This window comes from Peromyscus leucopus, chromosome X (genome assembly GCF_004664715.2).
Source record: "Peromyscus leucopus breed LL Stock chromosome X, UCI_PerLeu_2.1, whole genome shotgun sequence".
In the NCBI taxonomy this organism is placed as follows: Eukaryota; Metazoa; Chordata; class Mammalia; order Rodentia; family Cricetidae; genus Peromyscus; species Peromyscus leucopus.
The window spans coordinates 118156350-118176097 of NC_051083.1; the positions used below are offsets into that span (position 1 = coordinate 118156350).

Here is a 19748-nt window from a genome sequence, read left to right on the forward strand (position 1 = left end):
AATTCTAGCACTTGGAAGGTGATATAAGAGAATCAGAAATTCAAGGTTGTCCTTGGCTATGTGTTAAGTTCGAAGCCATCCTGGTATACATGAGAAGATGTCTCAAAAAACAAAAATATAGTAAGTTTAAAAAGCGTATTCATTATAATATTACTTGGGTTTTTTTCTTTTTTGTTTGTTTTTTCAAGACAGGGTTTCTCTGTGTAGCCCTGGCTGTCCTGGAACTAGCTCTAAATAGACCAGGCTGGCCTCAGGCTCACAGAGATCCATCTGCCTCTGCCTCCTGAGTGCTGGGATTAAAGACATGGACCACCAAGTCCAGCCCATTATAATATTATTATTTGTAAATGCAAAATAAACGAAAGATTATTGCCTTCAAGGTAAGATGTTGGATCTCTGTTGTACAATGTATTGGATTGTTTAAAAAAAAAGTTGGTGGTTGGAGGTTACCCAGCAGCATTCCTTTCCACCAATCTTCTTGTGGGTTCACTAAAAACATTGCCTCCCAGAGATAGATCTCTTAGCTGGCTGTGGTGGCACAGGTAGCGGTTGGTAGGTAGGAAGGTTACAAGTTCAAGATTATCCTTGCTACACAGCAAGTTTGAGGCCAGGTTGGGGTTTCTGATCCCCAGCAAAAAAAACCAAAAAACCTCAAACAAACCAAAATTAAACTAAACAAGAAACAAGTGGTGTGCTGGAGCAGCTGAAAATCTATTTTCAAATAATGATGGTTGGCCTTGAAAACCAATCAAGTCTTGATACAAATGACAACATGGATGGATCTTGAAACGGTCTATTAAGTAAAAGAAATCAGACATAAAGGTCAAATGTTATATAATTTTACTTACATTAAATAATTCAAATAAACATAATAATAATAGTAGAAAGTAGATTAGATTAGAGTTTACCAGTGGCTGGAAAGGGGATACAGGAAGTTACTCTCAATGAATATAGTTTCTGTGTGGGGATAACCAAAAGGATCCAGAAATAGACAGTACTGGTGGTCTACAATGTTGTAAATGTAATTAGTGTCATATTTAAAATGGCTAGTAAGTTTTAGGTTAAAAAACAACAATAAAATGAGAACTGGTGTCTACCACTGGGATCAATTAGTTTAGTATTTCTCTAGGTATTTTATAAAATGTGAGTAAGTCGGTATTCTGGCAAATTAAGAAGAGGTCACCTGGGAAGAGTCCAGGGACAAGTCAGTTGAGCCAGCTTAGTTAAATCTGCTTCTGTTTTTTTCAACAGAATGAAAAATTAGTTTAGTATACCGCAGAGGTGGCAGCTGGGCAGCAATAAGGGTATTGCCTGCAGCCTCCCCTCCCCTCCATGTCATTGGGAAAGCCCGAGAAAGGGGATGTGGTATGCAGCATGTTCGAACTGTTTAACCTATGTCCTCATTTCTGAGCACCCATTTTGTGGCATTGGTGCCATGTAGAATACCCTTTGGGAAATGCTGGGCTAAATACATTGCAGTACCATCATTTTGTAGAAACTGCCACACATTCTAAGAATGATGATGCCATCTGTATCACTTGATGCGGAAAGAAGTTTTGACATGGCAAGGTGTTTGTGACTACAATGTTACAAAACACTGTAATTAATAGAGTCTTGTTTTTGTTTTTTTAAGTATATGGATATTCTCTATTTGGCTATATTGTATACAGACAGATTGTATACGAATATATTTTGTGGATGGGGAGATGCCCTTTCTTGAACTCCCACAGATAGACTTTCAGACCTCCAGCCATCTGTAGATCTTTCTACAAATCTGTTCTCTTTTGGGTTTACCGTCCCCGCCATTTTTCTTGTGTGTGTGTGTGTGTGTGTGTGTGTGTGTGTGTGTGTGTGTGTGTGTGTGTGAGAGAGAGAGAGAGAGAGAGAGAGAGAGAGAGAGAGAGAGAGAGAGAGAGAGTGTTCAGGTGCCACAGTGGCCTTATAGTGGGTGTCAGATTGCCCAGAGCTGAAGCTACAGAGGTGTGAGTTATCTGACATGGCTGCTAAGAACCAAACTCCTGTCCTCTGCAAGGTCGCCGTGTGCTCTTAAGCATTGAGCTCTCTCTCCAGTCCCCTGTCATTTTTCTTTGAGATGTCTTTTCTAGTAGCTACTTTATTCTTAATGTGTAGCACCCAGAAATTACCATAACACTTCATGCTTTTTGAAAGAAAGTACTATCCTTATTACTAAATAATTCCAGTTACATATAAAATTATATATATATGACAATTGGGTACCAATTGTCTTAATCAAATCTTGGAAACCATGTCTAATTTCGTACTGATTTCTGAATTGTACTTGGATTTTATAACTGCTACATATCTAGCCCCTTAAAGATTTAGTACAATCTAATTCAACATTTTCTTTATTACCTACTTGAGTATAACTATTCTGAATCCTACCCTAGAAGTATTTGAAAGAAATTTATTTTATTCACCTTATTTTTTTCTAGAGACATAATCTTGCCATGTAGGCCATGGATCTAAACTCAGGATCCTCTTACCTCAGCTTCCATAGTACTGGTGTTAAAGGCATATTCCACCACGCCCATTATCCACTATCTTTTATTTCTAAAGGTGGATAACGTGTTCCAGATCCTAACATTTTCCCAATTCAATTACCTACATTCATTAAAGTATTACTAGAACTGTGTTTTTGAGACAGAGCCTCACTGTGCAGCTTTGGCTGATTTGGTGGTCCACACGCCTCTGCTTTCAGAGTGCTAGAATTAAAGGAGTGCACTCCCATGCCTGGCCCTGGCTTATTCAAACTGGGTACCTAACCCTGGAAGAAAAGGAGCTTCCATACTGCTGAGGAAGGCAAGGGCCTCCTTGCGGCTTAGCCATAGAATTTGGAGTACCTTTTGCCACACGCCACTTTTTTCTCTTTGCTCCAGTCACTGCTATCAGTTATTGTTGTTGCTTGTTTTTGACTTTCCATTCCCATGAGAGCCCAGTTAGATAAAGTCAAGGTTCATAAAGACAGGCTGTCTTTGCCCTTGACATGTACTCCCTAAGATGGCACTGTCAGGGTTCACAGTATTCCAAATTGTTATTTCTTGTCCTTGACTTATCTAACCCAGTTACATGTTGGTCTTTTCAGCTTAATGAAGACTTTGTTTTCCATTTCTGTCATCAGTCCTCCCATACAGTAGCTACTTTTCCGCTCAAAAGCCTGATTGAACTATGAGACCTTGCTCTAAACAGCACGTACCTTAGTTCCTTCTACCAAGCCTGTGTTGCCTGTGCGCTGCGGTTTTCCAGAGAGCAGCCGCTGCTCTGCAATTGTCCTATCGTATACGGTGCAGGTGCACAGCATGTACAGAATGCTTAGTACAGAAGGCTTCCTTAAAGGAAATAAGGTGAAAACTTCAACTCTTTAAGGATTTCCCCACCATGCATAGTGGCACATGTTTGCAAACCCTGATGCCTGGGAGGTGGCGGCAGGAACATCAGGAGTTCAAAGTCAGCTTTGGCTACATAGTGAGTTTGAGGCCAGGCTGAACTACAAGAGATCCTGTCTCAAACAACACAACAAAACAGCTGCACCAACTTTAAGCTTACAATTAAGATTCATAGCATTTCCATTGCTGCATAAAGCATCCTTTGGGGTTTATCTTCCTTGGTTGCCCTCCACTGGCTTTAAGTAACCTCACTTACATACCTCATTTTTATAATGTAGAATCTGATATATGTAATCATAAAGTGTGCAATTTTGTATCTGGTTATTTTTACTTGGAATAATATCTTTGGAATCCGCCTGTGTTGTTTCCTGTATCAGTTGCTCATTATTTTTTATTACTGAATCTATGTAGGGTACAACAGGTCTCTTATTCACTTCAGAGCTATTACTAGTTAAGCTGCTGTGAACATTTGTCTTTAAGCCTTTATATGAATTAATCTTACTTTAAAACCACACATTTTTGTACTTATGCCCTTTAAAACCACACTTATTTTTGTACATATGCCCGGGTATGAGGGGCAGGGCATTTCTGTGCCATGGTGTGTGTGGGGAAGTCAGAGGACAACTTGCAGAAGTCATTTCCCTTTTTCCCCTGTGTGGTCCCAGGAATCGAACTCCAGTCAGACATGAGAGCAAGTGCCTTTCCTTATTGAGCCAGCATGCCAGCCCATAAATGTATCTTTTACTTTCTCTTAAGTAAAAATATAGCAGAATGGTTGTAGTGAGTCTTTCTCTGTCCCACCAGCCAGCTCCCAAATAATGACACAGACTTTTTGTTAATTATGAAAGCTTGGCTTTTACCTTAGGCTTGTTTCTAACTAGTTCTTATAACTTAAATTATCCCATTTCTATTAATTTAATTTCTACCTGGTGGCTTTGTTATCTCATCTCTGTAGTGCCCATCCTGCTTGCTCTGCATCTCCTGGTGTCTCCCCTTCTTCCCAGCATCCTCTTTGCCTGGAAAACCTGATTAGATACTGACCATTCAGCTTTTTATTAAACCAATCAGAGTGTCATATCTTTACACAGTGTAATCAAATATCTTACAACAAATGGTTATATTATATGATGAATGTATGTTTAACCTTACAAGGAATAGGCAGTCTATTTTTCCAATGTGAATTCACCATTCTATTTCCCACCGACAGTGAATGTTCTTTAATATAGTTCCTATGTAAATAATTAAACAGCAGATTTTATTTTGGGTTTTAGTTCACTTGTTTTGATATTGTTTTATTTTGTTTGGGTATTTTAGTGACAGTCTTCATATATATCCACAGCTTGCCTGCAATTACAGACTGGCCTCAAATTCCAGAGTAATCTTGCCTTTGCCGCCTGACTTAGAATCACAAGCATGATCTGACTAAACAGTGTTTTTGTTTTGAGGTTTACATTTTAAAAGATGTTGTGTCTAATGTTACTTGAGATAAGAAAATTATCAATGATGGCAGCAAAACATGTTTCAATGTTTATTTTATCAGAATTGTTAATTCAATTATATTTTTGTCAAATAATTTATTTAACTTGCATATGTTGGGTTTTAGTATTTGGTTAAACACAATTATCCATTGCTGCTCAAAATGACTGGCTAACGGGCTTTTGAAGTTTATTTGGTTTGGTTTGGGATTTTGATTTTATAAGACACAGTCTTACTAGTATCTCAGGCAGGCCTCACATTGTTGATTCTGCTGCCTCAGCCTTCCAGGATTAGGAAGACAGGCATGTGCCATCCCCACACCTTGATGTATTCTTTGTTTTTTTTTTTTTTACACAGATTTTACTATATAGGCTAGGTTGGCTCATACATCACAAATGCTGGCATTATAGATGATATGCCACCATTGCTGGTGAGGGCATACTTTGCTGTGGACTGCAGGGCATACTTGTAATTCTAGCACTTGGGAGTCTGAGACAGGGGGATTGTAAACTTAAGACTAGTCTGCTACATGAAACCCTATCTCAAAACAAAAATGAAATTCAAGGTAGATCAGACCCAATTAAAGAGGAGTTGTGTCTTGTTTAAGTCCTGGTAACATATTCAATATGCACATGGCTTTCTGAACTCTAACTTACTGACAGGAAAAGAATCTGACCTCATAGATATTGCCAGTATCCTGTTGGTCATCTGGAAAGCTACCAAGCGTGGCATTACTCTTTGGATCTCAGTGACAAGAAAGAAATGAAAACCCAAAGCTAAATAAAACAGTAGACGTACTTGCTCTGTTTTTACCATAGCGAAGATCTAAGGGTTTACATCGAGCACATGTTACCAAGTGACAAGCCTCTTCTAATCCTGATTTACAAATAGAAATGATAGCATAAGTGCCAGGATTGGCTGCGTCTCGTCTGGGACCTCCCAATGTTGAGGAGGACGAAGAAGGCATTTGTGCTCTAAATAGTGTAGTCATGCTCTCACCGGGCTGTTGGCAAAAGGAATCTTGGGATATCCTTCCTTAGTGGATCAGTCTTTGGGGAATTTGATCATAAACAGTCTTTTTTTTTTTTCCTGCCATGAGATAGGGTCTAGATAACACATAACATCTGGGGCTGTTAGGCGATGCCTCCTCTGTACCAGAGATTAACCCCTTCTACTCTTCACTTTTCTATTTCAATGAGAAGCTTTTGCTTAGTCTCCAGTTTTCTCTGAGAAATTTAAAAATATGGACTCTATGCAAAGGATAACTTTCCTTTATAAACTGAGCATTGAAGAACTGCACTGAAAGTCACATTCCAGGCTTCTTGCATTACAGTGAGCTTTGGTTGTAAGCCTTTAATGGACCCGGGGCGACTGCTGGTAGCCTATAGACTGCCAGTGGGTGACTCTGGGATTCTCATTATGCAATAACAAATGGAACCAGAGAAAGATGTACCTCTGGTTCAGAGTCTTTGCTTTAGTATGGCAAGGTCTAGTGTTAATTGCATGAATGAAAATGACTTTTGTTGGATGTAGTAGCCATGCTTGTAATCCCAGCACTTGGGGGAGGGGTAGAAACAGGAAGATCAGGAGTTCAGGGCTGGTCTTAGCTGCATAGGTACTCATGTCGTCTTAAAAAATAAAGCAACCCTTACAAAAATGCTGGTGTGGTGATGCACACCTTTAATCTCAGCATTTCAGGAATCAGAGGCAGGCAGATCTCTGTGAGTTCAAGGCCAGCCCGGGCTAAATGGTGAACTCCTATCTCAAAAAACAAATTTGAGAGATAGAGACAGGAACATTAGAAGTTCAAGGCCAGCTTGGACTACATGAAACCTATCAATAAACAAACAACCCCCTCCCAAAAGGATTTTTTTTAAGCTATCAGGCTGATTTCTCAGGAAATTGAAGAGCAGTACATATGCTTTGTGAGACTCAACAGGTAAACAGGACCTCATTCTTGCCTCTCTCTTCTGACATGTGACTGTCAGTCAATTCTTCCTCCAAGAACTTGACTAGAGACAAAGGAGCCCCACAGGTTATCTTCCGCTTCTCCCTGGCCCTTACGCTTTGTTATTTCTTCCCTCCCAGCCACTCACCATCCTCCTCAACTAGTATTCACCCTGGTCTGGCTTCTTCCCAAAGGAGCCAGCATGCCAGCAGCACATTGTCTTCCTTCTTCTAATCAAAACTGCCATCCTAACAAGGCTAACATCAATTTGAACATTCCAATTAGGCTATTCACAGGACAATTAAAATGACCAGTAAATGGGACTCTGTGGGGAGGCATGTGTGTTCTGAAGCCATGTTCTGGCTCAGCTCTCAGTCACGGAGAGAGTCAGTGGTGGCTGTCGTTAAGACTCTGTCATCTCCCTTCCCCACCCCCCACCCTGGAAAGCCTCCCCAAAGCTTGGAAATGGGGCAGACACTGCCTTCTCTCCTAGGTCCCCATTACTGTTTCTATTTGTCTGCTGGAAACAGTGGCAGAGGAAGGTGAAAGACAACCCCAGTTTCTTCCTAAGAAAATGGGAACAATGCAATGATGTTACCTATTTTGTGGGGTTATTGTAAAGAGGGATTCATCTTCTGTGTATAAAACAGTGGGCTGCCCGAGAAATAATAAGCATGCAATTTAGGAAGCATTTGTGATTTACAAAGTGGGATCTGAAAGGAAGAAAACAGACAGCTGCTAAGTATCTCTCCTAGTGTCCCTTCCTAGACCTTTATGGCTTATAATACTAGGTTTTCATTCATGTGAGTGTTGGGACATTCTCCTTAAAATAAATTACAGTAGGGAATTGAAATCATTAGGTACTGGGTATCAGGTCACATGTAAATATGTTAGAGATGGTGATAAATGTAAGGAAAATCATTATTTGTGTCCTTCTTACAAAATAAGCTCATTATGGTTATTGCTCAGTAATACAGACTTGCCTAACATAGACAAGGTCCTTTCTTGAGTCCCAGCACCGCCCCCCCCAACACACACTATAATAAGGTGAAATTTCACAATGATCCTAATAGGGATATTAGTAGTAAATAGTACTGTATTTACTACTGTAAATTATAAAAAATTACTTCTGCAAATTACTATTTGCCTGGCTGCACTTTTATCCCTGTCTCTATTCCCATTTGGTTTTGTTTGGTTTTGTTACCGTAGTTAGTGTATGTTTGTTCTGTTTGTTTTGAGACAGGGTCTCATCCTCCACTCCAAACTTGGCTGGAACTCTATGGAGAGCTGGCCTCAAACTTGTGTCAGTCCCTCCCTGTGCAGGTGGAAGCCGGAAGCTCGTATCAGGTGTCACGTTAATTGCTCTCAACTTAACTTTTTTAGACAGGGACTCTTAATGAACAGGAAAGCTCATCATCAATTTGACTAAGCTGGCTGGACAATAGGCTCCAGGAATCTACCTGTCTCTGCACAGAACCCCCAAAAGTGGGGCTACGGGTGTCTGCCACCATGCCCAGCTTTTGTTTGACATGAGTGCTGGGGATCCAAACTTAGGTCGTCATGCTTGTAGAGTAAGAGATTTTCCCACTGAAACATCTACCCAGCCCCTATCCTTTTGATTGTTTGCCTCTCTTTGCTACAACGCAAGCCCCCTCCAGTAGCAATATCTTCTTGTTTTGTTCCAGGAAGTGAACAGAATACCTAAAATACCGTGAGACCCGTAGGAAGTGATCAATAATTACTTGGCACCCAGCTGGCTGACTGACTGTGGTTTTCACAGTCCTTTACGATTAGGTTCCTCTCTGTTTTCCAGCTCCACCCTTTGCCATCTTCCCCTCTGTGTGTCACTCAATTTAACATTTTCCCACGTGCAACACTTATACCCCATCTCTGTGTTTACTCCTAATCTTCCCTTGCCCTGTAAATAATCAGGGATATTTGCAGATTTTCAGTTATGAGAATGTGCTTCACAGCCTGAGCTTGTATAAGTGAAAAAAGGTGAAACAGCCAAGGCACCCATCCGTAATTCATAATTGAAAGAAATCATGGTAGGGTCAGGGATGAGCTCAGTGGACAGAGCGCTTGCCGAGCATGCCCGGGATTCAGTTATCACCAAATAAGCTGGGCATGGTACTCGCCTATGATCCCAGCACTTGGGAAGGGAGACAAGGAGATCAAAAGTTCAAGGTTATCCTCATATATAGAGCGTTCCAGGCCATCCTTGGCTGTATGAGACCCTGACTAAAAACAAGGAAGGAAAGAGGCAAGGAGGTCGTGATAGCTTTCACTCATTTTGGCAATGTCTATCAAAATTGCAAATCCACAGGGCTGAGGTTACAGTTCCATGACAAGAGTGCTTGACTAGCATGTGTGAGGCCCTGAGTTTAGCCTCCAGCATCACACACACACACACACACACACACACACACACACACACACACACACGTGAGGGGGGATGGGGAGGAAGGGAGAGAGGAAGAAAGAAGAAAAATGATGTGCGGCTCACACCTATTATGCTAGTGCTTGGAAAACTGAGCCAGAAGAATTGCCATGAATTTGAGTCTAGCCTGAGGTACATAGTGAATTCCAGGAAAGCCTGGGCTACAAATGAAATATTGTCTGGATACCATCAAAGCCACAAATACACATGGCTTTTTGTAGTGTTTTCAGAACTCCACAGCCCACTCATATGCTTACCCATGTGCCAAGTGAGTACGTGTTGGAGAGTTGCTGCAGTAGCTTAGACGCTTCTGTTAGGCATGAGAAGGACAGGACTCATGATTATGTAGAGATCTAGGATTTGCTGTGGAAGACCATGTAGCTAACATTAATTTGACTTGTTACATGTCAGGCACTGTGACGTATACCTTAATATGTTTTTTTCTCATCTAATTCTTATAAAACCAGGTGAAGAAGTTACTATAATAATCTATGTTTTTGCACAAGAGGAACTCGACTCAGTCAGAGAAGTTAATTTTCTTAATTTGGGCCAGACAATAAATAGCAAGGCTTCAATATTCTAAAATGTATATAAGCTTTGCATATATGATCCAATTGTGTGTGTGTGTGTGTGTGTGTGTGTGTGTGTGTGTGAAAACATAAGATGCTGCCAGTTGGATGATGTCATTGTGCTTTTGCTATTTTCTTCTACTTTACTCATCTGCTTATTATTTTTCTGCGATGGGATCTTACCACATGGCCCACGCTGACCTTCACCTCTCAAGCCTCCCCGCACACCTCACTAGTGCTGAGGCTGCTAACGAGCACCACAGGCCTGGCGTGCTTTCTGGTTTTGTGGCAAACACAGGAAGGGGAAGTGAAGGCAGGAGGCAGCCGAGACACTTGTGTACTTGTAAAGATTGCCAAACATGAAAAGTCTGCTGGTAAGATGGCGAGATGGAACAATGGCACATAGAATTGCTCTTAAGTCAAGAGGGGAAAAATTAATGAGGAGGAAAAGCTAGCCTAAAGGGAAGGGAGATAGATTCTGGGGTTGAGGGGGGGGGGAGGGCAAGGGAACCCAGTGCCAAAGGCGTAAGTGGAAGGGGTCAACCTGAGCAGGAGGTATTGGCTTCAGGGAAGCTGGGGGTGGGAAGGTGAAAGACCTGACTGAGTGGGCAGAGAAGTGGGGACCGCAGGCGAAGGAGGATCTACTATGTGAGTATCGCCCCAAGACCTGTGTCTGTGCATTAAAATCCAAAGCTAGGTGCTGGACAGAGGGGTCTGAGGCAAGAGTCAGGTAGGGGATATGAGGAGATGGAAAGGATTTGGAACAATCACTGAGAGAAATATGATATCAATATATAAAAGGACTGCCTCATAGCCCTTGGGGCCCAGCGGGGGCTGGCTGGCCAGGCTTTGTAGTGGAGCCAACTTTCTGACCTTCTCCAGCAATAGCAGGCTGCCTAGGAGAGGGTGATGGAGAGAATGTGCACTGTGCTAGGGTTTTCACAAGGCTGGGGATTGGCAGAGCAGGTGCCGCCAAAGGTTGCTGGGAGAGGGACTTGAGCAGATCAACACAGGCAGAGCTAAAATGGCTAGCCATGGAACGGAATCGGAAGGAGCTGAAGGGAAGCCAGGGGGTTACTAATGGCTTCTGGGAAAAGAGAGGGGAAGAAGGGCAGAGTGCTAGCTGTGAGGGCCAAAGAGCAGGGGAGACAGAGAGGGTGGGGGGAGAGAGAGAGAAGCCTAGCAATAGGAAGCTAAAGAAAGGCAGAGTGCTAGCTGTGAAGGTCAAAGATCAGGAGAGAGCGACAGAGACGGACACAGAGCAGGGGGAGGGGAGGAGAAAAGACCAGCAATAGGAGGCTAAGGTCACAGATGTGTCTTTGCGCTGGAGATGTTGAAGCAGTTCACTATGGGACTCTGGAAGTAAGTGTGAAGGAGCAGCTAAGATGTGATGGAAGAGCATAGACAGAATTCAGCCAGCACTTACCCGAGCGAGGATAACTTAGGATCATCTGTCAGAATTACACACATTCCCTTCCATTCAGGAACACTGCCTTAAGGAGCTCTCTCTCCCCCCATGTGTGCTTTTGTGCGGGATGATTGTGAGGGGGCAGACAGTGCAGTGATGCCTGTGAGTGTGTCTCGTGAGAAACACCCTGAAGCCCAACCAGAGCGAGTTAAGTCAGAGTCCATAAAGTGGAAGGCTGTATGGCGGTAGAAGAGGATGCATTTCATGTGCTGTGTGAAAGAATCATTGTATAGTAAATGGGAGGAGCGAGGCACAGCAGAGTGTCAACAGTGTGCAGTGCACTTGACATTATTATAGCCATAAAATAGCTCTAGAAGGAGACACAAACATGGATGGATATTGGTTTCTCCAAAGACAGCTGTTGGCAAGTGAACTGCCGCTGGGAACTTTTGCTTGGGGGCAAAGGTAAGACAGGACCTCTCCTACACACACACTCTTTAAAAAAAAAAAAAGTCAGGCGTATACTATGTAGCCCTGGCTAGCCCAGGAGTCAAACTCAGAGATCTGCCTGCATCTGCCTCTTGAGTGCTGGAGTTAGAGCACTGTCATTCCTGAGTCTTTTTGTGAAGTTTAAAAACTTACTTTTGTGTGTGTGTGTGTGTGTGTGTGTGTGTGTGTGTGTGTGTGTGTGTGAGTGTGAAGCATGCACATTTTGAAGCGTACACCATGGTATACATGTGGAAGTTAGAGGACAACCTAGGGGAGTTGGTTTTCTTCTTCCCTTATATGGACTGGATCCTGAAGATCAAACTCAGGTCATCCGCCTTGTGAGCTCACATTTTGATTCATGGAGCCAATGCATAACCTTTCCTCTCCTCTCTTTCTCCTACCTTTTGTGTTTTGAGCTATGCGAATATATTACTTGCTGAGAAAGTAATTTAAAATATATGAACTTAATCTCTCAACCTCAGTTTTCAGTATGTATGTAGTTTGTATCTACTTTGTAGATATAAATCATTAGAATAAAATTACAACAAAAACTTCCAATAGAATTTTGCTTCACACCAGTCAGTTTGCCAGGATATTTGGTCAGGGTGTAGATGAAATGAAACTGACCATGTGTTGAAGTTAAGTGATGAATATATGGGGATTTAGTTTCATTTGAAATATAAAATTGCTCTTTTTTTTTTTTGAGACAAAGTATCACTCTGTAGCCCAGACTGGGACTCAAAGGTGGCCTCCAAGTTGCCTGCCAAGTGCTTGGACAGCAGGTGTGACCTGCCATGCTCTACTAAAATTGACATCTCTGGGGAGAGACAGAGTCTCAGGGCCTAGTCCTAGCTGACCTGGAGCTTACTGAGATCTGCTCCCCCTCTCTCCCAAGTGTGAGAAAACAATGAAAGAGGGCCAGCAAAATGGTCCAGCAGCTAAGGATGCCTGCCGCGAAGCCTGTGAATCTGGGCTCTGCCCAGAACCCACATGGTAGAAGAGAATCTACTCCCCCAAATTGTCCTTTGGCCTCCATAAGTGCACCATGGCACCATACACACACACACACACACACACACACACACACACACACACACACACACACACAAATAAACAAAACCTAAAAAAAAAAAAAAAGGAAAGGAAAAACAACTATCAGGCTCTTGCTAAGAACATTCAGGTACTTTCTCATCCTGGATCTTGTATCCATAATTGAATGGAAATTCCCATTCCCCATTGACTTCTGAAACAGCATCATTACCTCACTGATTTCCCTTTATTATGGGGCCTGGTACTGTTCTCAGGATTTTTCCTACTAATGACAATCTCTCCCTGTCCTGTTGGGTGTTAATTGGCTACTACCTTATTCTTATTGCTTGCAAAGCTCATCTTGTTCTCGAAAAATCACTTCATTAGATTTTTTGTTTTAATGACCACTTGACATTCTCTTTCCACCCTAGTTTATTATTAGCTACCCTAACTAATTTGTAGCCATTCCTTTAACTTGGTTACTTATACTTATCAATCTAGGGACTGATGTCTCTTAGACATTCAGTTACACAACACAGCAAAGGTCATAGGTGAGCACACTCGTGTTCAACCTTTCAACCTCAAGTTGTTTGCTTATGTCTGCTCTTCTTCTATTACCTAAGAGGCCATAGTGGGTGGCCTCATCCTGGCTGCTGACACCTACTAATCTTTGCCTTGGTGTCTGTGCTCAGGGGGCAGGTGGGTTTCTTCTGCTACAGGCTCAAGTGTCTTCCCTATATCCGACTCTGTCAGCCATCTCTGCATGCATGTCTCACCAGCACCCAAAAGCTTCACAAGGTTTCCTAACTGTAACGGTTTCAGTCTGGAGTGCCCCCCCCCCCCCCCCCCCCCCGCTCATATTTTGAATGCTTGTTTCCCAGCTGGTGGCACTATTTTGGGAGGAGGCTGTGGACATTTCAGGAGGTGGCATCAACTAGCAAAAATAGGTCAGTAGGGGTGGGCCCTTAAAGGTGATAGCCTGGTCCTTGGTCCCTGGCTCACCATGATGTGAAGAACCTCTGCATCATGCTCCTCCCCTCACACGTGGTACAGATCCGGCTTGCTTGCCTCACTGTGCCCGATGCAAATCCTGTCTTACATTGCTTCTCTCAGGGACTCGCTCACTGAGAAGCAAAAATGACTAGTGCTCCAACTGAACCTCCTCTCTTATTGGTCAGTTCTTCTGGGTTTTGTTTTGTTTTGTTTTTGAGACAGGGTCCTACTGCGCAGCCCAGCCTCCCCTTGAACTTTCAGAGATCCTCCTTGCCTCTGCCTCCTGTGTGCTGGGATGACAGGTGTGTGCACAGTGCCCAGCCCAAGCCCCCTCTTTGTATCCTCTGTAAAGAGCTGCTCTGACGCCCTTCCCCAGAAGTCTGAGGTCAGCACACATCCTCAAGCTCTCCCATAGGCCTCAATCACATGGTATGTACTTGCCTTTATATGTTCCCTCCTGCCCTGGACTGCCACTTAAAGATACACACTATATCATGTTCTTGCTTGAATAGCTAACACATAGTACACCAAACACATGGTTAACAGCTCAAAATTAAACCTACATGTGTGTAGATACACACATATGTATATAAAAACTATATATGTGGGTGTCTACACACATATGTATGTAAAAACTATACATGTGTGTGTCTACACACATATGTATATGTTTCTGTTAGGTACTGAGGATCAAACACAGAGCCTCATACATGCCACATAAATGCTCTGTGACTCAGCCACACCCTAAGTCCCCAAAGTTATATATATATATATATATATATATATATATATATATATGGTTTATGTTTATTATTTTTAATTATGTGTATGTGTGTCAGAAGTGTTATGTGCACAAGAGTGCAGGTCCCAGAGATATCAGATCCCTGAAGCTGGATTTATAGGCATTTATGAGCTACCCAGTGTAGATGCTGGGAACCAAATTCAGGTCCCCTGCAAGAGCAACACATACTCTTAACTTCTGGGCCATCACTCCAGCCCCCTAAGTTATATATTTAAAATATCAATTTGAAATACATTGGATTTATAGAAAATTGGATACACAGCCAAAAGAAGCTAGGCTGTAATCCCAGCACTCAGGAAGTGAGGCAGGAGAATATCAAGTTTGAGGCTATGGGACTGGACCGATGACTCAGCAGTTAAGAGCACTGGCTTCTCTTCCAGAGGACCTAGGTTCAATTCCCAGCACCCACATGGCAGCTCAAAATTGTCTGTAACTCCAGTTTCAGGGGATCTGACACCCTCACACCAATGCAAATAAAATTAAATAAATTATTAAAAACATTTGAGGCTATTCTGAACAACATAGCAATGACATATCAAAAACAATAAGGCAGAGACTGGGGCATTTATGTAACTGGGTCCATTTCAGATTCTCGTGCTCTATTTGATAACCTCTACCATGATAGTCTGGAGTTGATTCTTGTGCCTGTTGAGCTCAGCAAGAAGCCATTGTTGTCAAGATACTGAAAATTCCCCGGCTTATGGTTTTACCTAAGTCATATAAATTTGTCTAAAATTATGCTTGGACAAACGGCAGGCTTTATCACATGAACATTTTTGCTGTGACAGTGTATTAAGGAAACAAAGAATTAAGTCAGTTGGTGGAGATATGAATCAGAGATAGACAGCTTGCCTAGGATGCCTTGGGTTCAGTTCCTAGAACAGCAAAAATTCAATATTAAAATAAAAGAATTCAGTATGTTCCTTTCTGAATGTCTGAGGTAGAACATTGGCATCTGTGTTAGCTCTTCTTCTATTGCTGTGATAAAACACTAATGACCAAGGCAACGTATAGAAGGAAGGGTTCATTTGGGCTTCCAGTCCCACCGGAACAGAGCTCATCACTATCGTGGTGAGGAAGCATGGGGCAGGTAGGCAGGGAGACTGGAGCTAAGAGCTCACATCTTAAACAGCAAGCAGGAAGCAGAGAGCAAACTGAGAATGAGTGCTGTAAGTCTTTACACTCTCAAAGCCTGCCTCCAGTGACACACTCCCTCCCATAAGGTCACACCTCCTAAGTCTTCCCAAACAGTGCCACCAATTGCAGACTACGCATTCAAACTCCCATGGAATGAATATGAGGGTATGGGAGACATTTCATTCTAACTACTACAGTATCCGCTCCTGCATGTTCCAGGTCTCCATCAGTAACACTAGATGTGTTTAGCCTTGCCAACAAGGCCACATTAACAAGCATGTAGGTAAGTGGAAGACAAAGAACAGAAGCTTCCAGAGCCATGAGTGATGTAACATTCAGAAAAAACAATGAGCAAAGCAAGAAGGATGGTAACAGGTGTGAGCAACTATTTGGTGCTAAACACTTTGTCAATCCTATAAGGGCAGGAGTTACCCCATTTAACATCTAAGCAAACTGAGGGGCAGAGAATTTTAAACCAGAGCTTCTTGTTCTTTTACCATGTGGGACTCGTTTTTTATCTGAAAAATGTTCACAGGAACCTAGGTATAAAAAATAAGTATACAAATTCAACACTTACCCATAATAAATCATAAACAGTTTTAAACAATTCCTTGGTAAATATATCATTTTACCATTTATTAAAGAAGATGGCAAATTTGCATACTGATAAGATGGATGCCTTTGTTTATTTTTACATAAAGAATTAAATTTTGCCTCAATATTTAATATGTTAAGGCATAGAGCATCTTCAGTGTAATAGATATTTTGACTTTATAATCATCAGTCCTGAGAGAACAGCTTCCCACAAATACATAGAGCAAAGTGGCAGATGAATGCTTAGGGCCATTTCAGAAGTTGTGAAAAATTCTATCCCAGGGCCAATAAGATGACTCAGTGGATCAAAGCAGTTGCCACGCAAGCATGGAAACCTGAGTCCAATCCCCAGAATCTACGGAGTGGAAGGGGAGGGCTAACTCCATCAGGCAGTCCTCTGACCTCCACAGATGCACCGTAGCGTCCATACACATAACCCACAAATTCACATCACATGCACACGCACACACACACACACATTTTCAAAACGTTTTAATTTTTAAAAGTCAAAATCCCAAGTCAAAATTCATTTAACTTTTCAAAGTATATACCTCAAGTCAGTAACTCAAACAGCACTTTTTATTATTGTTTATTTAATGTGTGTGTGTGTGTGTGTGTGTGTGTGTGTGTGTGTGTGTGTGAGCAGATGCCCACAGAAGTTAGAATTGTACTGGATTCCCTGGAGCTGGAGTTATAGTCAGTTGGGAGCTACCTAACTGGGTTCTGGGAACTGAACTCTGGTCCTGTGAAAGAGCAACAAGCACTCTTAGCCGGTGAACCGTTTCTCCAGTCCCTCAAACAGCAATAGAAAAAAATCAAGTATTCTAACATGATACAATCCCAAAATGCATTAATATGATGCTTATATGCTGAAGTATGATGGTATAAATATATTTAAAGGCTTTCTCACAATTAAACAGTTATGCCCAGCCAGGTATGGTGGCACATGCCTTTAATCCCAACACTCAGGAGGCAGGGGCAGGCAGATCTCTGTGAGTTCAAAGCTAGCCTGGTCTACCCCAGAAGAGCCATGGCAACATGGCCTCTACCTCAACAAAACAAAACAAAACGACTATTTTTCTGTAGCAGGAGAAAATTTTGTATATAGTAAGTACACAACAGTCCATAGCATACACACACACACACACACACACACACACACACACACACACACTCATTTGCATATAGGTGTTTCAAGCAGCAGTCACTGGTACAGCCTGGCAAGATAGCATGTGTAGTGCATGTATGCCCTTTGTACACACAGAAACAAGCTTCAGGGGACTTGCTGAGGCAACAGAGGTAACTGCTGACAGACAACTCAAATTCATTGTCTGTTTGGTTTTAAGCTGGTTTTTCTTTTGAGCCAGGGTCTCGTGCAAGGCTGGCCTCGAACTTACTATGTAGTCAAAGACGACTTTGAACTTCTGATTCTCCTGCTTTTACCTCCCTACTGCTGGGATTGCTGGCCAGTGCCACCTGTGCCTTGTTTTCTACCATGCTGGGGATCAAAGCCAGGGCTTTGTGCATGGTAGGCAAGCGCTCTCCCAATGGAGCCGCATCCTAGGCCCCTGGTTTGGAATTTTGGCAGTTGTACGTTCAGAAACGCTTAACTGTTGCTAAATTTTCCTCCAGGACTCATGTTGAATGAAGACTAACATTTTAAGGGACTGTGGTTTAGACAACTTGTCCAAGATCATATGCTAGTAAATGGCAGAATTACTCAGGTTACCCGTAACCTAAAATAAGAATAGGAATTAGACAACATTCACCAGCTTCTGGGTTACAAGAGCTACAGAAAGGTGCTGACGCCGTTTCAGGGAGGTACATGGAATGTAGAAGATCAAGATGGGGCCCCTGTAAGGTGTGTCGGGTGTGTCTGGAATCCGAACGCCTGTGACAGATATTCCCGTTCCCAGTCCTTAGCCTGCACAGCACACGCACCCGTTCCCATGGAAGGCTCAGACTCCGTCTACCCCTCTACAGCACTAGGGGAAGTAATGTAGGGCCATTTTGGACTTCTGGCTTCTTCTCCAGCTGCCCCCTCTGAGGCTAGCTGAACTGCTATTCCTCCAAGGGCTTTACTTCAGGAGGTGGTCTCTCATGCATCTCTCTGCCTCCAGAGCTGCCTCTGAGCCCAGGGGACCTCTAGGCGAATTGCGTGGTAACCTGGTGCCTGTTATCATAGAACCATGACCTGGCCTCACAGCCTCCTGGCCTCCCTGTCTTCTTCCTACCTCATGCTTCTTTTCACATCGAAGTTGTTGAAAGACCTTAACCCATCTCTGTGTTCTTTTCATGCAGGGAGAAGAGTTGTCTTAATCAGATACCGAACCTTCCCAGTCTGTTCATGTCTCCAGCAACGAATAGCTCCAATGAAAACAGCAGATCCGTAGCTTACAATAAAAGAAGGGTTGCATGCATTCTCTGACTCCCCCTCTCCTCTGGTTCAGAGGCTTTGTTTGGTTTTGTGGTGTTAGGGACCGAACACAAGGCCTCATGCACAACATACAAGCACTCCAGAACTGGCCCGCTTTCGTTTCTGTGGCTGTGATAAGATACTCTGATAAGGGGCTGAAGAGATGCTTAGCGCTGGTTATGAACCCTTCCGGAGGACCTGGGTTAGATTCTCAGCACCCATGTGGTGGCTTACAACCATTCATAACTCCAGTTCCAGGGATCTAGCATCCCTTTCTGACCTCCACAGGAGCAGAGAACAGACATACATGTAAGCAAATCACCCATACCATATATATGTATGTAATCTACCTTACAATTCCAGGTTATACTCTGTCACTGTAGGGAAGTTAGGGCAGGAACTTTAGCTAGTCATATCACACCCACAATGGAGAGCACAGAGAAATGAATACACACACACACACACACACACACACACACACACACACAACACGCTCATGCAATTCAAGATTCCCTGCCTAGGGAGTGGTGCCACCTATGGTGGTCTGAGTCTTCCCAAATCAATGAACTGAATTAAGACAACCCCCAACAGACATGGCCACAGGCCAACCAAGATTCCTTTTCCAGATGATTCTAAGCTAACTATCACACCCCACCTCTTGTCAACTCAACACACAAATACACTACTTTTAAGCCATAGCCTTCCACACTTTGGTCCCAGAGTCTCTTTCTCATAGTATAAAATACAGTCCAACATTAAAAGTCCCAAGTCTCTTTAAAAGCCACAAGTCTCTTAACTTGTGAGCTCCTATAAAATAAAAAAATAAGCTATAGACTTCCAACATATAATAGCACAGAGCAATCATTCTTGTTTTAAAAATGAAAAGCTGGAGCAATGCAAGGAATGATCAGATCAAAACAAAACCATAATTCAGCAAGGAAAATACCAAATCTTGTATGTCCAATGTCCAGCATCTGTGGCTCATAATTTAATCTTGTCACCAAAGGGCTTGGGTAGCCCCATCCCTCCATATATACCAACTG

At 42.6% G+C, this 19748-nt stretch overlaps 1 protein-coding gene across 2 annotated transcripts in view; it reads left to right on the plus strand.

The window, feature by feature from the left end:
• Positions 1-18710, plus strand: part of LOC114705269 (protein FAM122A-like) — a 58252-nt gene extending 39542 nt beyond the window's left edge. For both annotated transcript variants that reach the window (XM_028887073.2, XM_037199202.1), the window contains exon 10: positions 18591-18710. The gene's annotated coding sequence lies outside the window, so the exon portion shown is untranslated. The remainder of the gene's footprint in view (positions 1-18590) is intronic.
• Positions 18711-19748: the final 1038 nt, after the last annotated feature.